The sequence below is a fragment of the Lissotriton helveticus genome, chromosome 10 (genome assembly GCF_964261635.1).
Source record: "Lissotriton helveticus chromosome 10, aLisHel1.1, whole genome shotgun sequence".
Lineage (NCBI taxonomy): Eukaryota > Metazoa > Chordata > Amphibia > Caudata > Salamandridae > Lissotriton > Lissotriton helveticus.
This window is the reverse complement of record NC_136071.1, coordinates 1,163,089,728-1,163,113,431: the sequence shown is the minus strand read 5'-3', so window position 1 is coordinate 1,163,113,431 and position 23,704 is coordinate 1,163,089,728.

The following is a 23,704-nucleotide window of genomic DNA, read 5'->3' as shown; positions in this document are numbered from 1 at the left end:
AACAAATGCAATGCTTAGGATCTCACAAAATACATATCAATAAGTAACAACGTAAGAGTGCAAAATCATAAATTATAACACATAGTCAAATAAAAAATGATACTCTGAGTCACTGGAATTATGCAGCAATGGAGGGCTAAATTATACTGCAGGGTTGACAAAATTATGTAGATAGAAAAGACAAATCATGTAACATAAGGTGGTACACTCTGTGACTGTTTAATGTTGTTATTCTGTCATTTCAAAACCTAGCAAAACTGTCTTGGCAAAGTGAACCTCATTCGTATAAACAAAGGAAAAGTCATCAAGTAATCTTTACAAAGATACTACATTTTAGGAAAGGCGCGCGACCGGTGATCTAAGATGGCCGCGCCTTAGGGAGCTCCGACATGACGAGCGGTGCTCGCAAACGAAGGGCGGTTTTTCGGCGGCGGTTCCTGGAATAATTTGTAGATTCCGATGTCGGAACCATCATGCCTTCCCTGGGTGCATTCCCGCACGTTAAAATGGCCTTATGAGTGAGTTTTTAGTCATTTACTGCTCCTCTCGAATTGCAGCCGCCATTTTTTTTTTTCTTCCACGCAATGTTTTGACTTCTCCGTTTCTTCTCCTCATTGCTGTTTTTTTTACGCCAGGCTTTCCCTGCATATCCTTTCTTTGAACATTGCTCTAATTCTACTTTGCCCTCATGGTATTGGAATTTTCTACGCTGAATAACTTTCTATTACAATGCTGGCTGCCTTTCTCAAGTGCACTTCCTGACTGGAAATTTTTGTCCATATTTCCTCAAGTTTGGGTCTCTAAACCATCGGCAGCTGTTTCTACCTTCGCCTATCCTTTGCTATAAACGCGGATTCCTCGGCAATCTTCTCACCAGTGATAACTTTGGCGGTTGTTGCTACTACTTGGTTCCTGTTGTATATTTCTTGCCATTGCCTTGCGGTTATTTATTCAAAATGGAGTCCTCTCACAATGTTAAAGCGCATAGCAATGCTTACAGCTTACGTAAAGACTCTGCAACTGGCAAGCGTTTTAAAAAGGACCCTCCATCTCCATCAAAATCTCCCCTCCCTGTTACATTAGAAGACATTATGGAGGAACTACGTCTTATTCGCCCTTTTATGACAGACACAGCCACGACTTTACAGAGGTTAGACGATAAATGGTTAAGTCTAGATATGAGGCTAACGGACGTGGAGCAAAGGGTCAGTGATGCTCAGGATGGTGTTGCCAAGGTTGCCAGTCTGACCAAGGAGGTTGATCAACTCAAGAAAACTTTAGAGGACTTGGAAAATCGTAACCAACGTAATAATCTTCGAATTCATGGTATTCCGGAGGATTCTGAAGGATCAGACATCATTCAATTTTTGAAAACTCAAGTCCTTCCTATCACTGGTATTCCTAAGCACCTAGATGTTAATATTCAACGAGCTCACCGTCTAGGTCCAAAGAACTCTTCTTCCACTTCAAAGCCTAGAGGGATCATTGCATACTTTCTCTTATATTCAGATCTCATGACGATCCTTCAGAATGCCAAACAACATAAGCAACTACTATGGCTTGGACATAAGGTGTTTTTCACTCAGGATGTTTCCATAGCAACTGCTGCTCGACGGAAAGAATTCCTAGATTTGAGACCAGGAAGACGGTCACCCAGGCCCTCGTCACCAGCCGTCTGGACTACGGCAACTCCCTCTAAGCCAGAACCACCGTCAAACTCCAGAAGAGACTCCAGCGGATCCAGAACGCCTCAGCACGACTAATCCTGGACATCCCCCGTCGCAGCCACATCTCCGGACACCTGAGAGACCTGCACTGGCTCCCGGTCAACAAGAGAATCACCTTCCGACTCCTCACCCACACACACAAAGCCCTACACAACCAGGGCCCAGGATACCTCAACAGCCGCCTCAACTTCTACGCTCCCAAACGCCAGCTTCGATCGACCAGCCACGCCCTCGCCGCCGTCCCCCGCATCCGAAGAGCCACCACAGGGGGACGGTCCTTCTCCTACCTCGCCGCCAAGACATGGAACTCCCTCCCGAACCACCTCCGCCTGACCCAGGACCACCTCGCCTTCAGGAAGCAACTCAAGACCTGGCTGTTCGAGCAGTAGCGGACCCCCCCCCCCTCCCCTAGCGCCTTGAGACCCTCTGGGTGAGTAGTGCGCTATATAAATGCATTGATTGATTGATTGATTGATTCTTCAAAGTAACATATAAGGAACGCACTTTCAGCTTTGACGATCCGGCTTACCTTCGGAACTTCATCCACACTCATAAAGATGAACACATGGAACTCAGCAAACCTTAGTTCTTCTGTGGTTTTATTTGTTGTCTGATTCTGTTATTATGCTGTTCTTTTCACTTCTTCTTATGTGGTAACATCTTTTTATTATCTCTTCATGTTATAGGTTCCATTTGTGCATTTGTAATGCGTATTTCCCTTCTTCGTGCTATTCAGATGATCACTGAAAGAATATCGACGGACAGAATATCGACCATCATAAATATCGTTGAGAAAATATCGACAGTCAAAATATCGAGTTTCTATCTACAAACAGGTAAGTACAAAAATATCGAGTTAAAAATATCGTTTACAAAAATATAGTTGTAAAAAATGTCGTATTTACTAAAAACAGTGTTAAATTAAATTAATATTAATAATTAATTACTAAAATATACTTAAAATTACTTAAATTAACTTATAATAATTAAATAATTATTGAAAGTTAAATAAATATTTTTTTATTTCATATTTATTAAACATATATATATAGTAATAAAATATAATAAAATAATACCCAAAAACTGAAAACTGACCCTGAACCCTAAAAATACCCCTTTACCCAAAAACTGAAAACTGACCCTGAACCCTAAAAATACCCCTTTACCCAAAAACTGAAAACTGACCCTGAACCCTAAAAATACCCCTTTGCCCAAAAATCCAAAACTGACCCTGAACCCTAAAAATACCCCTTTACCCAAAAACCCAAAACTGACCCTGAACCCTAAAAATAAAAACGATATTACTTCACTTACCTTAAAAACGATATTTTGGCTGTCTATATTCTGTCCTGTCGATATTTTCTCCAAACGATATTTTGGAGTCGATATTATGTCCAAACGATATTTTGGAGTCGATATTATGTCTGTGCACCGTTTGTACTGTTCAACCCAGCTTGCTGCCATTCCTTCCTATTCATTGGTAAGTTCCTTTCACATGTTCTTCTTGATCGCAATTAGTCATTTGTTTTTCCTCTTTCTACTATTTTTGGTCTTTTTCCCTCAACATGACTATTGTGGCTTCTTTTGTTATTTTTGTCTCCTGCTCGTGCGGTAATCTGGTCATCGCCGCCCACCTCTCACTCCACTGTTTTTCACTTGCATGTTTTTTGAGACTGAAGCCAGTTGGCTTTTTGTCATCCTTTTTTTGCTTTCATTTTTGAGGGACTCCTTCCCTCTCCTTTTCTTCTTTCTTTCTATGTCTATCCCTTTCCCCCTTTTCAACCTTTTTTCTTTCCTCTCTTTATTCCTGGACTTTTTCTTCGCCCGCTTTATCACTTCCTCCTCTTTTCTTCTGGTAACTCCGCTACTGTTCAATTATTTTTTGCTTCTTATGGTGCATATACAGATAGATTTTTTCACTACTTGCTCCTCTTCCGTTCTTACACACTCCTTAATCATTCTTTCCTGCTTTCTTATTCATTATCTACTTTCCTTCTTATATTCTCCTAATTTTTTGCTTAATCTCTCCCTCTACATTTAAATGAATGGTTTAAGAATAATTTCTTAGAATGTTAAAGGACTTCGGAATCCGATTAAAAAACAATGCGTCCTCATCTAGCAAGATTGAAATGTCAAGTTGCTTTATTGCAAGAAACACATTTATCTTTACAAGATTTGTCTTCATTGCGTAAACAATGGGTGGGAGCAGCTTTCTGCTCCCCAGCTGTTACTAACAAAAATGGTGTTATTATCTTATTTCATAAATCCTTGAATGTTCAATTCTTGAATGAATCATATGATACTGAAGGCAGATGGTTGTTTTTAGATTGTACTGTTAACAATGTTAAGCTCTCTTTTTGCAATGTCTATGGTCGTAATGGTGTTGATCCCACCTTTTGGAATAAGTTTTCTTTGCTTCTCTCCTCACACGACGCTGACGATTTGATTTTAGGGGGTGACTGTAACCAGCTAATGGACCCCTTTCTGGACAGGAAATCACAAACCAAGTACATCCCTAACAAGATGCAAAAATCTTTTCATAAGGCAATTTCTTCCAGAGGCCTTATCGATTCATGGAGGATATCCCACCCTGACTCTCTTAAATTCTCCTTTTTCTCTCCAGTTCATGCCTCGCACTCACGTATTGACTATATTTTTCTCACCCAACATGCTTTTCAGTTCATGACTAACTCAGAAATAGGCTCTATTCTCATTTCTGATCACGCCCCTGTTATTTTGGACATGGATTATCCTTCTCCTACTCCCTCTTCCAGGCGCTGGCATTTTAATAACTCTCTCCTCCTAGACCCTCTGCTTGTTGAACACTTTTCATCGTTTATGGACGAATTTTTTCATACTAACCTTCACTCCACCTCTGAATTTCATTTTATCTGGGATGCTTTTAAAGCTGCCGCTAGAGGTTGTATTATTGATTACGCAAATTCTTAAGCAAATTAAACATCTGGAATACCTCTATTTCACTACTAATTCTCCTGATACATTGTCCTCTCTTATTAAAGCTAAAATACAGCACTCCTGGGACTCTGCTTCTAATAATCTTCTTAAATTTAACGCTAAAATGTACGGTGGGCAAAATAAGGCTGGTAAATCACTTGCAAACTATCTCAAAATTAAGTAGCAAAAAACCAAAATTGTATCTATTACTGATTCACATGGTATTAAGCAATCTTCTGATGCCAAAATCCTTGAATGCTTTGTCCAATATTATTCCACTCTCTACACTCCAGAATCCAATCCCTCTTCAGCACAAATTGATTCTTTCTTTCAATCCATCCCTAAATCTTCTGATAATGTTGTGGATCTTTCCTCCCTGGACGCTCCTATCTCAGAGAAAGAAATACTCAACCCTATTACTCTTTTACCCAAAGACAAAACACCCGGCCCTGATGGCTTCACATTACGTTTTTATCTTCATTTTAAAACTGTTTTAATACCACATCTACTTTCTTTGATTAAATCCTTTCTGGCTAAGGGAGAATCACAGGGTTCTTTTACTCAAGTCATGCTCTATCTCATTCCCAAAAAAGACAAAGATCCCTCCCTCTGTAAAAATTATCGGCCCAAATCCCTTATTAATACAGATTGTAAAATATATGCAAACATTTTAGCCTTACGGATTAACCAAATTATTCCCGATCTCATCTACATATATCAGTCTGGATTTGTTAAAGGTTAGATCCATTACGGATAATTCGAGAACCCCTTGTACCAACAAGAGAGTGAGGGAAGGAAAAAAAGCGCTCCTATACCCCTATCTTAATAATACATAAACAACAAAGGAGCGTCACAAAAGTGACTTTTAGGACAAAACCAGGTACGTTTGTCAGCAAGTGTGCTAATATAGAAAGAACCTTGTAGGTTTCTGTAGAAGGTCCTCACTCACCACTAGTTGGTGACATGCTTCATCATTGGGCCCCACCGGGAGTGGCCGAATGCCATCCCAGTGTGCTGCAACGCCAGAGTTACAGCATGTCACCAACTAGTGGTGAGTGAGGGCCTTCTATAGAAACCTACAAGGTTCTTTCTATATTAGCACACTTGCTGACAAAGTTACCTGGTTTTGTCCTAAAAGTCACTTTTGTGACACTCCTTTGTTGTTTATGTATAATTCGAGAACCCTCCTTAATATTATACACCTTGCCTCTAAAATGGATTCCCCTGTTGCGGCTATTACACTGGATGCCGAGAAGGCTTTCGATCGGGTTAACTGGGACTTTATGTGTGGTGCATTAAGATGGCATGGTTTCAGTCCTCCTATTATTAGTTACATTCAATTGCTTTATTCTGATCCTTCTACTTCTATTTGGGTAAATGGTTCACAATCTGATTATTTTTCTCTCCGTAGGGGTACCAGGCAGGGGTGTCCCCTTTCGCCCCTTCTTTTCGTTCTTGGTCTAGAACCGTTTTTAGAAAAAATACGTAGTTCTTCTTCTTACACAGATTTTGTTTATAAAAATGTTTAGATTAAATACACAGCTTATGCAGATGACATTATGCTTCATATTTCTAATCCACTCACTTCTTTGCCTTCTCTCTTTTCTTTGTTACAGGATTATTCTTCAGTCTCAGGTTACAAATTAAATATAGATAAATCTGAAGTTTTAACACTCAATACGTTTTGTCTGTCTCATCTCTTTCATGGATCTGGTTTTAAATGGAACCCTACTAGTATTAAATGTCTTGGTATTCTATATGCTAACACCATCAGAGAAACTATTAAAATTAATCACAAAGATGTGCTTAAAACTTTCTTCAATTATAACTGGTTGGTCTCCTCTTTTTTTATCTTGGGGGGGGAGACTTGCAACTATCAAAATTATGTTGCTCCCTATTGTTAATTTCTATCTTTCTATGCTTCCTATTTCTCTCCAGCATTATTTTTTTTAATCCATGAATAGTTTACTAACTACATTTTTATGGAATAATCGTATAGCTCGATTGTCTCTCTCTTGCCTTCAACAACCCAAAAACTTGGGTGGCGTAAACTTCCCTAACATCTCGCATTTTCACTCTGCCTTTACTCTTAAGCAAATATGGTCTTTTTTGGGTGATAGTGGCTCCTCTCCCACAACCGCTTGGAGTCCTTTAGAACTCGAGAAACTTGCCCCTTTTTCATTTTTTATTGCTACTCGTCTTACTCACCCTCCGATACGATTCCTTGCCCTCATTCTTAAATACTCTAAAGTACTTGCTCTATCTTTCTTTCGCTCTAAATTAACAATAAAGCGCTTTTTTGGAAAGAATGGATTGATAAAGGCATTACAACTTATTCTCAACTACTTCATGGCAACGCTCTGATAAACTTCTCTCACATTCGTGACACCTTTCACATCTCCAACACACATTCTTCTCAATATCCTCTGCTCAAGCATCTTTTAACTGACTTTATTTCACAACAAAGTTTGTTGTCTACCTCTCCCCCTTCTCTCCTCCATCCAACAGATTTTTCACTCCCTCTCAAAGCTGCTGCAATTTATAAAATCCTTTCTCAACCTGACACTACTAGGACTAAAACTAAACTTGAGTTACTTTGGGAACAAGACCTAGCTCAAGAATTTTCCTTGCAGTTATGGGATAATATAAGGTCTAAACTACACACAGTCTCCCGATGAGCTAGCACTACACAGACTTGTTACTTTTTTTTACAACAGACTTTTTTTACCCCTTCTGACTTTCACAAATTTTAGTTAATTGATTCTAAAAAGTGTTGGTCCGGCTCTCATGAAAATGCTGATTTTTTACACATTTTTTTTATTGTCCATTAGTTAAATCCCTCTGGTCATGAATTTGGTTACAATTGAACAAAATCTTAACTACTGATGCTCCTTTTGAAATTGTACATCTTTTCTTAGGTGGCTCATCACCCATTTGGGATGTTCACTGTAATGTTCATAAGTTTATAGATCTTTGTATAGCAATTTCTTTTCAGGTTATAACCACTAACTGGAAAGATACTTCTAAGATATCTTATAATGCCTGGTGGAATTTATTATGTCATCATCATAGACTTGACCGTGCCTTTGCCACCACGACTTCTTTATTGATTAAGAGAGACTTAATAAGGATGCCTTTGACTGACTTCCTTTCCAGAGGTGTCACATCTTGAGGTTTTTTTTTTTCTTTGTATGTTCATAGGTCTATTTTGCCCCTGCAGTCTTGTTTTATATAAATAGAATTGTTTACATTTGCATTACATTTTAATATATGAGCTTATTTTATAGGCTGTTCCCTTTCTCTCTCTTTCTTTTCTCTTCTTTCATTTTTCTCTTTCTTTTCGTTCCGATTTCTTTCTCTCTTCCCCTCTCTATTTCTCTCTCCAACAAAACCCCCTTTAAAAGCTTTTTCCCTTAGTAAAGCTCATTTACCCCCTTTGGGGTTGTTTTTTCAGATGTTCTACTTTCACAAAATGTATCTCTTTTTGCTGCCTTTCTACTTCTGTACTGATGTTTTACATTGTGTACTTTCTTTAATAAAGCTATTTAAACCTAAAAGAAACTACATTTTCGTGCATTTTGATCCGTATCAGCTATTCATTTTTTTGTTGAACTCTGCAAAGACAACAGATGGGAATTATGTGGCAAATTAATAATTGTGTAAAATATGCATCTGAGCCACATAATTCCTGGGATCCTGATAATACTATATTTATGTTTGTATCAATTATAGTGTTAATGCTAATGTAATACATAATTTCAAACATAACATTGTCAACTACTTTTGCAATGGCATCTATTATGTGAATGGTGATGGTATGAGTATTGCACTTGGTGTACCAGTTATGTTTTGCCTTGCTGTTGTGTGAGTTATGGTTGGTGGAGATAACCATTGCTGGTGAATTTCAGTCGTTTTCTGTTTTAATTATTAAATCAACAGTACTTTAATTGCATTTTTAAATTAATTTCAGAGGTTTTTTAAACATACATTTATGCTTTATGATAACACCTAACATAATTTCATTAACTGTGTATATTTATCTTACTTTATGATGCCACCAGAAACCCTCAATGAGAAAATTGGACCCTCCCTTGTCTTACCTAGAGATCTAGCGCATAGCCTGGATCAGTATTTCCCTCCAGATGAGCAGGCGGGAGGTAAAGGAAACCTCAGCGGGTATTCTGGGTGCACAGCGGTCTCATGTGCACCCTTCCACCAAGTTGCTAGACCTCACCCTGAATGTAAGGTGCTGGTGGGGATCCTTCCTGCTTTGTTGTTCATTATTTGTGAACTTATATTGTAGATGTCAGGAATGGACTTTGTGGATGCAGATTAGAGAAGCAAGGATTATGTAAATGGGGATTGGGAGGTGGGAGGATGAGTGGATGGCAGTACTGCGTAGGATCGATAAGACCTCACTCCATGGGGTGCTCCTGGGTCTTGATATCCACCCCATTCACGACAGACCAGAGTCTTTGATGGCCGTAACTAGCTCCTCCTCTTTCCTGTTGCCAAAGAAGTGTTCTTAATCTTCACAGACGTGGAGTAACGAAACTTGAGGGAGTCCCCCTACAAGGTATATGGAGCACCATTCGGACTTAGTCAGGAGCTCTCAGGCCAGGGTATTGTGCTGAGGGGCCCCCTGGAGCTTGGGAACCCGCCACCCCGCACCGCAGGGTCTGCAGGGGCCTATGTTACGCCACTGATGTACACCCCAACAATGCTTGCTCGCTTTGTCCCCACGACTCCACCTGCTATACATTGCAGCTCCCATCATTCTTAAAGCAGAGGCAGTGAGAAAATATTAAGACTTAAAAACTTACATGTGTGTTGGTTAACTGTTTCTTTTCCAGTTTTTTGCTAGGACATGCTTTGCCTGGTAGGGTGGCAGATCCTCTCTGATGAAAGCATGTGTGTAGACCAACTAATGAGGCCAGTCACAGCTTGACAGTCCCCCACATTCTTTAGAAAATAGCAGAAACCCCATGAGAATACCTTGAAAAGCTTAATCTACTAAACTGAACCACTGACCTACAGGAACTGTTTGTTTATTTTAATGCAGCTTTAATGAATTCAAAATCTCAAAAAATTTGTATTTTTAGATGAGGGAAATCACTTAGGGTGCCAAGTACAAAGCCCTTTTGTGATTGCAAATCCTGCAAATTTCAAAATGAATGGGTTTGAGAATCGCAAAAAGGCTCTTCTTTCTTCATAAAGCCTTTTTAAAGGTGGGAAATTATTTCTGAATCTTAAAAGAATTTTTTGTGATCCTTTTCAACTGCAATGGACAGAGTGTGAAAGCCCCTCCCCCCTCCTATTTCTGATTCAGAAAGGAATGTACTGGTGGTTAACAACCCCAATAACAAAGTATTGATGAGTTACTACCCACTGAATTGGGGTGATACCTGCTTCACAAAGGGAAATGGGTCCCCTCAGGGCCTTTTGCTCCTGGGGAATGGAGTTGGCAGCCTCAGGAGGAGAAGCCAGTGCTCCAGGGTATCACTGCCTGCTCCCACTGAAGTGTTCCCAAACAAAGGAATATGGGCTTCTTTTAAATAAATGCTTTCTGTTTTTCAACACACTCCTAGGGATGGTGGTCTGCTGTCCCTTGTATTACTGTGACTGCAGTCAATCAGAGGGTTACAACCTACCTAATGAATAATAATTAGACGGTTAAATCTGTGACCTCTCCCTCTGAGTCAGTATTTTGTGAACTGACCTATTAGTACAGAGGTCAGTCCACTAAGTACAATTTTATTCACAAAAACTCCTTGCACAATTTGCAACCACTTTTGGAGTATGGAATAATAATACATGAGGTCCAAAATGACTCAATGTTTTCTGTGAGGTCACATCAAAATCTTGTTTTGTTATCAATATCTATTAATGTTGTATAGCTGTTCAATAATGTTGAATGTCAATTTTGTCCAATATAAAACAAATACTATCACTTGGATTGACTAATATATTGTTGCTTTACAGTTTTTGGAATGGAACTGCAAACCCCCAAAATACTTGGTCCACATTTTATCATTTCTGGAATATTGAAAGGATAAAAGGCTGCGGAGGCAAACAGGAGTCGGGCTTATGGTCTGTAAGAGCACAGGCCTGCAGATCCAAATAACAGATCCTTCAATACACAGAGTTATGAAAAAAAGAACCACAGTACTGAACAATAAAAATCCCACTCCTTATTCTACCTGAAAATAAGCATCATTCCATCACAGCTCCTCAGGGAAGCAGGATACGTTTTGGTGTTACACTTTCTAGATGACTAAGCTGCGCTAGAATTCTGGATCAATCAACCAATCAATCAATCAATCAGGGATTTATAAAGCGCGCTACTCACCCCTGAGGGTCTCAAGGACAAGGTGGTTTGCTTGTGGTGTGCACTTAAGTGCCTGAGAAAGAAGATGCCAAACAAATGAGATGTGAATCCTATTTTCTCCCTTTCTTGAGAACATGCATAATTTGCGGATATATGACGTTACCACGCGTTCTTTTACCACGCAGACCATTACCACGCATTTTTTACAACGCAGGGCCTTTTACCACGAATACCTTTACAACGCAATACACTACAACGCAGGTACTATTACAACGCATACCATTACAACGTAAGTATAGGTAAGTAAATAATATGGTAAAATAATGTAATTATTAATACTATTTTTTTAAATTAATAAATTATTATTTAAATATTTAATATTTTAATTATTTATATTATTATTTATTTATTAATTTTTAAATATATATGTTAAAAATACCCCTGTACCCCAAAACCCAAACCCAGCCCTGAAACCTAAAAATACCCCTGTACCCCAAAACCCAAACCCAACCCTGAAACCTAAAAATACCCCTGTACCCCAAAACCCAAACCCAGTCCTGAACCCTAAAAATGCCCCTTTACCCAAAAACTGAAAACTGACCCTGAACCCTAAAAATACCCCTTTACCCAAAACTGAAAACTGACCCTGAACCCTAAAAATACCCCTTTACCCAAAAACTGAAAACTGACCCTGAACCCTAAAAATACCCTGTACCCCAAAAACTGAAAACTGACCCTGAACCCTAAAAATACCCTGTACCCCAAAAACTGAAAACTGACCCTGAACCCTAAAAATACCCCTTTACCCAAAACTGAAAACTGACCCTGAACCTTAAAAATACCCCTTTACCCAAAACTGAAAACTGACCCAGAACCCTAAAAATACCCCTTTACCCAAAAACTGAAAACTGACCCTGAACCCTAAAAATACCCATTTACCCAAAACCCATACCTAAAATATTTTAAATAAAATAATATACTTACCAATACTTACGTTGTAATGGTATGCGTTGTAAAGGTAACTGCGTTGTAAATACCTGCGTTGTAATGGTATGTGTGGTAAAGGTTCCTGCGTTGTAAAAGTTGCGTGGTAAAGGTAGGTCGTGGTAAAAGTTGCGTGGTAAAGGTTGTATACCATAATTTGCATGTAGGGCCACTAAAATGATGAGATTCTGTATTTGGAGATTATTCCATATAATCATGGTTGTTATTGCATTTCAAATGTAATCACCATCTGCAGTATAATTTGCATTTTTAATAAAAGATTTGCGTAGCTCACATGTAATGAGTTGACATCATTGCAAAATAATACTGCTATTGAATGGGCAGCATAATTTGCCTTCTCTTGCCACCTTATTTTGTCAAACCTGCTGCATAATTTGGTCTTTTATTGTGGAATAATTCATGGCCCTGGTAATGCACTGTCTGTATAAATACAAAGGTAAGTTAATGATTTGTAATAGCACTTTGTACACCCAATGGGGGCTCTGGCAAGGCACCATGGGCTGTTTGCATTGTGAGGAATGAGATAAGATAATAACAACTATATGTGTTTTATGTAGTTTTACATAACTGTCCTACTACAATATCTAAGCAAAGTAAATAACGGATCTTATTACCCAATTTATGGTACTCAATTCATCAACCTACAGAAGGCTGAACATGCCTTTCCTCAATTCAAACTCACGACCACTAGCACGCTGTATTATGTCAGGAGCGAGAATTCAGCTCACTGAGCCATCCCGCTGGATTGTATGCCCCCCTGGGGGACACAAAGACCTGCTGTGGAGCCTGGTGGAGGAGGAGTGCGCCGTGGTGGAGGAATTGGCTCAAGGTAGGAACAAAATATGTGGTCTGGGGATTATTTAAGACTAACAGGACGTCATGGGATGTGCAGGCAGAAAGAGGACGATTATATAAACATTCTTTAACCTAAAGGCTTCGCATATGAAGGCAGGCAGAGAGAGTTTCGATAGCCATCTTTCCACTCAAAGCCATGGGTTGTCCGGGGAGAAAGAGGGAGCTTCCAGAACCAGCTACAACTTTGACTCAAAAACATGGGTTGTTCAGGCAGAAAGAGGGAGTTTCCAGAACCAACTACAACTTTGACTCAAATGCATGGGATGTTCAAGCAGAAAGAACAACATTTTGACTCAAAGGCATGGGATGTTGAGGCAGAAAGAGGGAGCTTCCAGAACCAACTAAAACTTTGACTCAAATGCATGGGTTGTTCAGGCAGAAAGGACAACATTTTCACCCAAAGGCATGGGATGCTCAGGCAGAAAGAGGGCGCTTCCAGAACCAGCTACAACTTTGACTCAAAAACATGGGTTGTTCAGGCAGAAAGAGGGAGCTTCCAGAACCAACTATAACTTTGACTCAAATGCATGGGATGTTCAAGCAGAAAGGACAACATTTTGACTCAAAGGCACGGGATGTTGAGGCAGAAAGAGTGAGCTTCCAGAACCAACTACAGCTTTGACTCAAATGCATGGGATGTTCAAGCAGAAAGTACAACATTTTCACCCAAAGGCATGGGATGCTCAGGCAGAAAGAGGGAGCTTCCAGAACCAACTACAACTTTGACTCAAATGCATGGGATGTTCAAGCAGAAAGAACCACATTTTGACTAAAAGGCATGGGATGTTCAGGCAGAAAGAGGGAGCTTCCAGAACCAACTACAACTTTGACTCAAATGTATGGGATGTTCAAGCAGAAAGGACTACATTTTGACTCAAAAACATGTGTTATTCAGGCAGAACGAGGGAGCTTCCAGAACCAACTACAACTTTGACTCAAATGCATGGGATGTTCAAGCAGAAAGGACAACATTTTGACTCAAAGGCATGGGATGTTCAGGCAGAAAGAGGGAACTTCCAGAACCAACTACAACTTTTACTCAAATGCATGGGATGTTCAAGCAGAAAGGACAAACTTTTGACTCAGAGGCATGGGATGGTCAGGCAAAAAGAGGGAGCTTCCAGAACCAACTACAACACTGATTCAAAAGCACGGGATGTGCATGCAGAAAGAGGGAGCCTAGAAAACATTTGTTGGAAGTAGTGAGAGGGACATATGGGATGTGCAATAGAAAGAGGGTTTTTTGATAAACATTCTTACACTCGAACCCATGGGACATGCAGTCAGAAAGAGGGAGACATGGGATGTAAAGGAGGAAAGTGGAAACTTTGATGAACCTTTAAAATAAAAGCAAAAGAAGTGAAGGCAGACAGAGGAACACATGGGGTATACAATCAAAAAGAGGGAGACATGGAATGTGCAGGAGGAAATAGGGAACTTAGATGAACACTGCTTGACTTCTCCTAAGTGTGATTTGGATGTGGAAACAGCCAATCTTTGTAGTATTTTGGCAAATGATGTTCTGTCTCCTTCATGCGAACTTGGAGAGTTTGATTGCAGGTCTATGAGGTATCCAATTATGAACATATTAGGCCTGGGCAAAACTTCGATTATTCATGCATAATTTCCAGCATTTCAAGTTACACTTTTTACAGGCTATTCCTGAAGGTATACTATAACACAGCATGCTGAAACTGTGGATTGCTCTGGTAAAAACACCCTATTACCGGAGCATGGGAACTATGCAGATGGGATAAAAGGCGAGTGGCTCATGTAAGTACCAATTGCACTTTTTGCACAATTGTTTAGCATGAGTGCGTTTTGCACTGGAATAAATTGAGCAAAATACCAGATTTGCATTTCTCTTAATTTCACACAATTTTGAGTACTTTTTTCGAAATGTCACGCAATTGTGCAAAAGGAAATGATGGCACTTTTGCACATTTCCTATAACAGATATGATGGTACGACGATTGTGTGCAAGCTGGGACTGGTGGCATAGTGGTCTAATGCGTCCACTGTAATGAGCTGTGTTTGGCCTCATTGTCACAGGTTCAAGTCGCGGCAGATACATTCAGCCTTTCATCCTTCTGAGGTTGATGAAATGAGTACCAGTGAGTTGGTTAACAATAAACATCTGTTATTCAGCGCCTTGATACCCGTGGGTAGTACGTGCGCTTTAGAAATACATTTTATGTTAATGTAATAAATGTTGATATTTTTAGCATAATGTTATTATTCATCAGAGTAAGTCCTTTCAGAGGGCTGCAGGTGACAGAATGGGATCCCAAACTTGACATATTCTGTTTCCCAAATCCTCATGAGATCCCAGGTTGGCTGCTAGGGAGGTACATGCCTGCACAGCCACGGCCCGTGGAGGGAGTTGCGGTGGGGCAGAAAGGCGGGGCGGGGCGGAGGAGGGGCAGTGTGGGGGTTGCTAAAAACCGGAAAACGAATTTCGTAGCGTGGGCTGCAACGCATTTTGCGATGCAGGGTGCGCTAAAAAATTCGTTTTATTTATTAAATTGTTTACTTACCTGCAATTATCCACATTCCGGTTTTTAGCACCCCGCACTCTGCCCCTCCCCCGCCCCTCTGCCCCACCGCAACTCCCTCCACGGCCGCGGCTGTTAAAGCCTGCATCTCATTACAGCATATAGGATTATGTAAGGCAGTTTGCAACATAGCACAAGGATTCCATCTATATGAATTTTGCTTTGCATTTATTTTACAATACTATAGTAAATTATGTCAATATCAATCTCAACCACATAGTAATATATATTGTCAAGGTACGTGGATGTGTAACTAACAATAGGGTATGCGAAAGTACAATTTTTTCTTTACCACGTTTGGCAAAATTCTATAAAACTATCACTAGCATATGCTTTAAAATCGAAATGTGTTTGCCAGTATCTCGTGTGACCTTTTTCATCCAGGTGCGCACATTGTGTAAAATATGTCTTGCAAGAAACTGGCAGTAGATTAACGCAATCAGAAAATACCTTTCGGCAAGACCTTTTCTCCTGAACGCGTCACCCACATGCAAAAATTACACAATATTGCATAGTAGAAATTTTACAAATTTTAAATAACACAAAATTTGTGAGTATCTTGAATTTCGCCAACATAGTTAAAAGTCCTAACTGCTCTTAAGAATATTAAATCTAGACCTACTTATATGTATTTAGATTGATCATATAGGGTAGTCAAAATTCCTCAGTTGATATTTTTGGAGGTCAATATATGGTGATGGTGTGAGAATGGATAAGAATACTGAATCTCAAACTATTTATCTGGAAAGGAGGGGGGATAAAGTTAGTGAGTATGGTGTCATTTCCATAGCAAGTGCCATGGGAGGTGATAAATGACAAATGAAATGAGGTACAGGTTAAGCCCCCTCATTTTTTTTTTTGCAGAGGATCACACAGCACATCTGAGGCATACTGGGACTTACAGCACGCATTATACTTTCTGTCACACGTTTGCCTGCAGGGACTCTGTTGTTTTCTGTCTAGTGTGTTAGAGAGACAGGCCTTCTATGTTCTACATAAGATCACAAAATGCATTGTGGTTACTGAAGATGAATTGATTTATTTATAGAATAGGAGAAGACAGTGAAACGATTTTGGTGGGCGAAGCAAGGAATTATCTTTGTAGCATCCCTTCTGCTTATGCCTGATGTGACTGTGTGTCAGAAGGACTGGGTCAGATAATTCTTTGCATGTAGCTTCCTCATCTCTGATTTTGATGAGTGAATTTGGGAGCATGATGAGACTGTGTCCTTACCTCATCTCACTGTGTCAGAAACTGCCTTCATCAGGAGCTTAGGCCTTTGCTTTTCCAGCCTGAGGGGCAGATTTATCCAGCAGTTGCGTCACCCTTGTCCCATGCAATATGGCGCAAGGGCGACACAACTACTAAGTAAGATATATCAAGCCACACAAGGTCACCTTGTGTGGCCCTGTGTGTCTTGATAAATGTGGAGGGATGCAACGCAGCGCAAATCGCTGCGTTGCGTTACTATGGAGATGGAGGGCATTCTATGGGCGTTGCGTGGGTGTTCCCACGAATCTCCCATGGACTTTTAGGTATTCCCAGACTTACAAGAGCTTGTAAACCCAGGAATGCAGCAAAATCTTACATCTTCTCGGGGGAGGTGTAACAAAGAGAAATAACTCTATTTCTCCTCATTTCTTCCTCTTTCTATGTGCATTCTGCAGCACACACAGAAAGAGGAAAATGAATCAATGGAATGTTTTTGTGCAGAAAGGTGTCTCTTCCTGCACAAAAACAATCCTGGTTACAAGACAGTCACCCTCGCACCATGGTGCTATGGTGCCCGCGTTGGCGCTAGGCAGTAAATTGTGCATCAGTGCAAGGAAAAGACAGGAAAGCACCATATTGTGTTAAATACGGCACCTTCCTGCCCTCTCCCCATCATGCAGCACAGCAAGGTGGCTCACCACTCTGCTTGATTTTTGATATATGTGCTTCTAAATAATGACCTCCAGTTCAGGACACCTAGAATCCAGCCTTATCATGGATGTGAAATAGAAAGTGTAGGTACTCCACCTGATGAATAGGACTGGGAAATAATGTTAATTACATCAGAGTAATCAGAGTAATTTAGATACTTTTGTGTTACTCTTTTGATGTGAAATTACTAAAAATTACACATTTACCACCATTCACGTAATGTAGAGCAATCTGGAGCAGAAAAGACGATTGCAGGAGAGCGCAGGAACAAAATGCCAGGGACTGCTGCAGTTTTTGTTCTTAGCTCAAAGTGCATCCTCAGGTCCATTTTAGATGTGAGGTCGCATTTTGTGCAACAACAAAAAAGCACAAGTATTCTTCTCGCGCAATTCTGTGAAATCTCACATAACTTTGGTGAAGTTTTGAGTAATCGCACTACATCAAAATATTCAATTTACACCCACCTGTACTGATGACCTTATCTTCAACCAGCTTCACTACACTCTCAAACTCTTGGCCATTGGACATAGACCCTAATTTGAAGACAGCTCAGCTCTGGGATTAGGCTTGCATTAAATCAGAGTGGCCCCTAGATACCTTAATTAGCCGATGTTAGCCTAGATCCTTCTTTCTGCATTTTTCCACAGCAGAAAAGAAGGGCCTAAATATGCTTTTCAGAATGCAATGGACTTTACCATCTCTGTGCAAGAATGTGGCCTAGCTTTGCACCTTCCTGGCACTGGTCCAGTTGAGGGTACCACAGGTACTCACCAAGCCATTGACTCTATGTGCCACAGTTGAGAAAACCTTTCCTATTGGCCTGGTCAGTCTTTCTTTCCGATATTCCATGCAAGAGGGATTAAGTGTACCCCCAGTCCATGCTCCCAAAAAGTTGCACATCCAGGTGTTTTTGACAAGGGTTACCAACAGCTAGGGCAGCTCCAGAGACTTCCTGCCATCTACAGATTCTAGCAGTCAGAGCTGGTACCTTAACATTTAGCCCTGGATTAATTGTAGGGAAAAGAGGCACAGAATGGAAAAGCAGGTGGCCCCTAGAGAAGGCCTGTTGGCATCAAATGAGTACATCTTCACAGTCCCACCTAAACTTTGCAATCACTTGCGGTGGCCATCTTTATCCAGCAGTGGGTTGCAATACAAAGGTCACTCTTGTGGGCAGGGGACACAGTCATTTCCATCACGAAGATTCCAAGCAGGCCAGCTGGACTTGGAACAGGTGAGGCTGGCAGAGTAGACAAGAATGAGGAAAATGAAGGGGCATTTTACCAACAAGTAGCGATATTTATCGCTAAATAGGCTTAGCGACAATTTGTTTTTATCGCTGCCTTTCGCTGGATATGTTAGCGGAGAAAACATGCTATTAGCAACGTTTTTCTCCATTGTGCTAAAATATCCAGCGATAGCTGCGAAATGTGTGAATATCGCTGAGAATACAGCGATATTCACGCATTAGCGACGAAATGCTCTTAGCCATTTTATCCACCTCCCATTGGATAACATGGCTTAGTAATGGTCTGGGCAGGTGTTAGAATTTGGAGATATTCACACTTAGCGCGAATATTTTCAACGCTACGCCTGCCTTGCTAATAGGCGATAGCGTCGTTAGCGACTGCTTTCAGTCTCTAACTGGTTAGGTACGTCTACTTTGCATGTTATTAGCGATAAACATCGCTGACATGCAAAGCAGGTCCCAAACCGCTCGCTATCACCTAAAAGCTGTTGCTAACATCAGTTAGCAGCAGTTTGTCAATAGGGCGATAGAATTATCGCAGCTTAGCGGCCAAAAACGGCCGCAAAATCGGCGATATTTGCCTATCGCCCACCCTTGGTAATATGCCCCGAAGTGCTTAATTTTATGATGTGTTTGCAAGAGCTCAGCCCGGGAACGCATGCAAGCGTTCCTGCTCTTAAACTAAGCTGCAAGCATTTGCGATTGCACTGATTGTGATAGATTGAGAGTAGGTGGATAGTTGCAAATAATGTCTAGAATTGAGCAACTTTACAAATATTTGATACATGTGCACACACATATATTTTTTTTTTTTTATTTCTGTAATTTTTTATTGAAAATAAAGAGCATATTTACATGGTACTGGGTGGAGAACACATGGGGAAAGAGAAAGAAGAAAAACGCATATTCCAAGAATGGCACTGCGACAAGGCAAAGGAAAAACGGTGCCAGAAGGATGATAGGCCTCTTTTAGACCTCCTCACACCTCCAGGAAGGGAGGAAAAACCCACTTGCCATTGGCTGATACGAGTAAGGGTTCGACAGACCAGTACTGGAAAAGCCACTCACACCACACATGTAACATCACCGGATCAACCCATCTGTTCGTAATGTGGAGCGCTTCTTATTTGAGGGAGTGCATGAAATGTGATGTATGTACCGATATTTCATGTGTGTTGATCAAATCTAAAGGGCTTAATGTAGCGCTGAACGTATCGAGGGTGGGTATAGGCGCTATGTCCGAGAAAGGGGTAAAAAACACAAATGTGCTTCACCGGTGGTTACAATAGACAGCACCAGTAGTTGATATCTGCTGTGACCGCCTAACGAAGTCTTGGGGGCCTCGAAGTTCTTACTTTTCCAACAAAGCGCTGTATGTATACAACACAAGAGGCTTCAGAATGCAAAGTGTTGTATGCCAAAAGGCACAATGCCAGCACTGGGTGCTGGAGCCTCACAAGGCACATTGGCAGGTATGATTGATGAGCGGGTGGCACTCCAGGGGCTGAAATGCTCCAGTTTGCAGAGTATGACTTGTCTGAGCAGATTTTCTCGATTTGTTCATGGCAGGTTACTTTGCTGTAACAATACTAGTGAATATTAAGTGACATATTTCCTAGAGAAAAGGAGAGATCCCTTTTGGAACATTTGATGCCGCTTTGACAGCTTTGAAAGAAAATGAACACTTCTCGGCGCCTCTTCTATTGTGAAAGATCCTCAGCAAAGCACTGGAGGCGCCAGCACTCCAAAAGGCAGAATAATTAGCCCATTTATATCCTTAATGTTTGGTAATTCGCGGAGCGGCTTCCGCATCCGAGCGGTTTCCCGCCACAATGGGCTTTCAGTGTCAGCGGTGCTTTGACTTCTAATGAACTGCGAGGCGGCGGTGTATCCCTCCGCGTTATCTCGCACCTCGCAGCCTGCCCGCGCGCCGCCGCAGCCCGGGATAGGCCAATCCGAGGCGCGCGCCTCCTTCCCTAGGATTAGACTCTTGCGCCGAGAGGGGCAGAGTGAATCTCCTGCGTGACGCACATGAGCTGCTTGTGAAGAGCGCGCGCGCAGTGCATTTATCTATGCACGAGGCGGGGGGGGGGGGTGCGGGGCTCGGGACCTGCAGTATTAAGCTATCCGACGACACTAATGCTGGTGTTCCTGTCTAGTGATCTAAGTGCGCGGTTACACGAGGCATGTGTGGTGGCTGCGTGTGCAAACTGTAGCGCGGCGGGCCACGTGGGAGAAGGCCTCAGCTGCACTCAGAAATAAGGTACGATCCACACTTTAACCATTTGCGTGCGTCGAACAGCCCGACGTCACAGAGGGCGTGTGCGGTGGACGGCTGGGGGCCGTCCTGACCACGCCCAGTCATAAATAACCCGCACCGCGGTGGAATTCCTGCTGCGGTCAACGGGTTAATTACTCATTGGCTGGAAGACCACGAGCGGTCTTAGGCCGTTTATTAATCCCCTCGGGTCGGGCCCGCCACAAGGGGTGTTTGGATGCATGTGCAGTGTAACAAAGTATGGGAGAGCCCGGGTGGCTCTCTACATCCCTCCTTTCTTTTAGTGATGGAGCCTTAGACACTTCAGGGTTAGTGAGAGGTACATACAAAGTCCTTTAGTCTTTGGTTGGGCGCAGGGTTCAGCCGGAGACCATACCTCTGGCTCCAGAAGCTGGAACTAACCACTGCGTCCGCTACAGTACTTGGCGATGATCCTGCCACCACATCTTGGCTGCATCTATTGGTCCTCGGGCTACCCTCTTCCCTACATACTTGCGAACTCCCCGGTGAAGAATTCAGCAAACCTGGCGAGCCAGGTGGGGTGAGATATGGAGTGTCTTCGGGATCTTCCGTCTCTTCTTGGCCCGAGTTTTGGCTGTCGATCTTTTTGAAACTAGACACATTCCTCGTGACCGATTGCTGGCCACGTTGAGCAGTGACCATGGTTCCTTGGACGTCCACCACGGTCCACTCTTCCTGTTCATAGGGTGTCCTGAACTTCCAGCGTGCTGTCTGTCTTTGACCACTACCCGATCTTCCACTCTCTGCTGGGGCTCTCTGGCTCGACGGGCTTCACTCGCCTTTTGGCTAGTCTTGGCTCTTCTCGCTTGGGCAGCATCATTGTCCCGTTCCGGGGGCACCCACAAGGGATCTGTCGGGATACTATCACGAGGTGGTCTCTGGAAGATCAGGTGCAAAGGAGCACACTTGGTCGTGGTGTGTGGCGTCTGTCTGCAGGCATCAAGGAACTGATCTAGTGCGACTTCCATGTCTCCTCCTTGGTCTACTGCAATGCGTAGCGCCCGATTGAGTGTTCGCATATGACGCTCCAGCTCCCCATTGGCTTGAGGCCATAACGGGTTGATCTTTCGGTGAAGGATTGCTTTGCGTTCTAAGTATTCTTGGAATTCCCGGCCTTGGAATGGTGGCCCGTTTTCTGTCCGAATCTCTTCTGGTAGGCCCATGAGTGCAAATGTCTTGTTGAGGACCCTGTGAACATGCGTGAATGCCGTTGATGCCACTATTTCCACGATGGGGAACTTTGAGAAGGAGTCATCCATCACCAGCATGTGGCGTCCATCTAGGAAGCTTCCGAAATCGAGACTGACATTAGTCCATGGTGAACCACTGGGCTCTTCGGTGATCACCGGCGCCGGATCTCCTCCTGTGATGGTGCAGGCATGGCATTGTCTCACCATCTCTTCTACCATGGAGTCCATTGCCGGGATGGCACTGCAAGGGCTGAAATGCTTCAGTTTGCAGAGAATGGCTTGTCTGTGCAGATTTTCTCGATTTTTTTCATGGCAGGTTACTTTGCTGTAACAATACTAGTGAATATTAACTGATATATTTCCTAGAGAAAAGGATAGCTACCTTTTGAAAGATTTGATGCCGCTTTGACGGCGCTGAAGAAAATTAACACTTCGTCAGCGTCCTCTATTGTGAAAGATCCTCAGCAAAGCACTGGAGGCGCCAGCCCTCCAAAAGGCAGACTAATTAGCCCATTTATATCCTTAATGTTTGGTAATTCGCGGAGCGGCTTCCGCATCCGAGCGGTTTCCCGCCACAACGGGCTTTCAGTGTCAGCGGTGCTTTGACATCTAATGAACTACGAGGAGGCGGATGTATCCCTCCGCGTTATCTCGCGCCTCGCAGTCAGCGCGCCGCCGCAGCCCGGGATGGGCCTCTCCGAGGCGCGCGCCTCCTTCCCTCCGATTAGACTCTTGCGCCAAGAGGGGCAGAGTGAATCTCCTGCGTGACGCACAAACAAATCAGCTGCCTGTGAAGAGCGCGTGCAGTGCATTTATCTATACACGAGGCGGGAGGCTCGGGACCTGCAGTATTAACCTATCCAACGACACTAATGCTGGTGTTCGTGTCTAGTGATCTAAGTGCGCGGTTACACGAGGCATGTGTGGTAGCTGCGTGTGCAAACTGTAGCGCGGAGGGCCACGTGGGAGAAGGCCTCAGCTGCACTCAGAAATAAGGTACGATCCACACTTTAACCCTTTGCGTGCGTCGGACAGCCCGACGTCACAGAGGGCGTGTGCGGTGGACGGCTGGAGGCCGTCCTGACCACGCCCGGTCATAAATAACCCGCACCGCGATGGAATTCCTGCTGCGGTCAACGGGTTAATTACTCATTGGCTGGAAGACCACGAGCGGTCTTCGGCCGTTTATTTATCCCCTCGGGTCGAGCCCGCCACTAGGGGTGTGTGGATGCATGTGCAGTGTAACAAAGTATGGGAGAGCCCGGGTGGCTCTCTACATCCCTCCTTTCTTTTAGTGATGGAGCCTTAGACACTTCAGGCTTAGTGAGAGGTACATACAAAGTCCTTTAGTCTTTGGGTGGGCGCAGGGTTCAGCCGGAGACCATACCTCTGGCTCCGGAAGCTGGAACTAACCACTGCGTCCGCTACAGTACTTGGCGATGATCCTGCCACCACATCTTGGCTGCATCTATCGGTCCTCGGGCTACCCTCTTCCCTACATACTTGTGAACTCCCCGGTGAAGAATTCAGCAAACCTGGCGAGCCAGGTGAGGTGAGATTTGGAGTGTCTTCGGGATCTTCCGTCTCTTCTTGGCCCGAGTTTTGGCTGTCGATCTT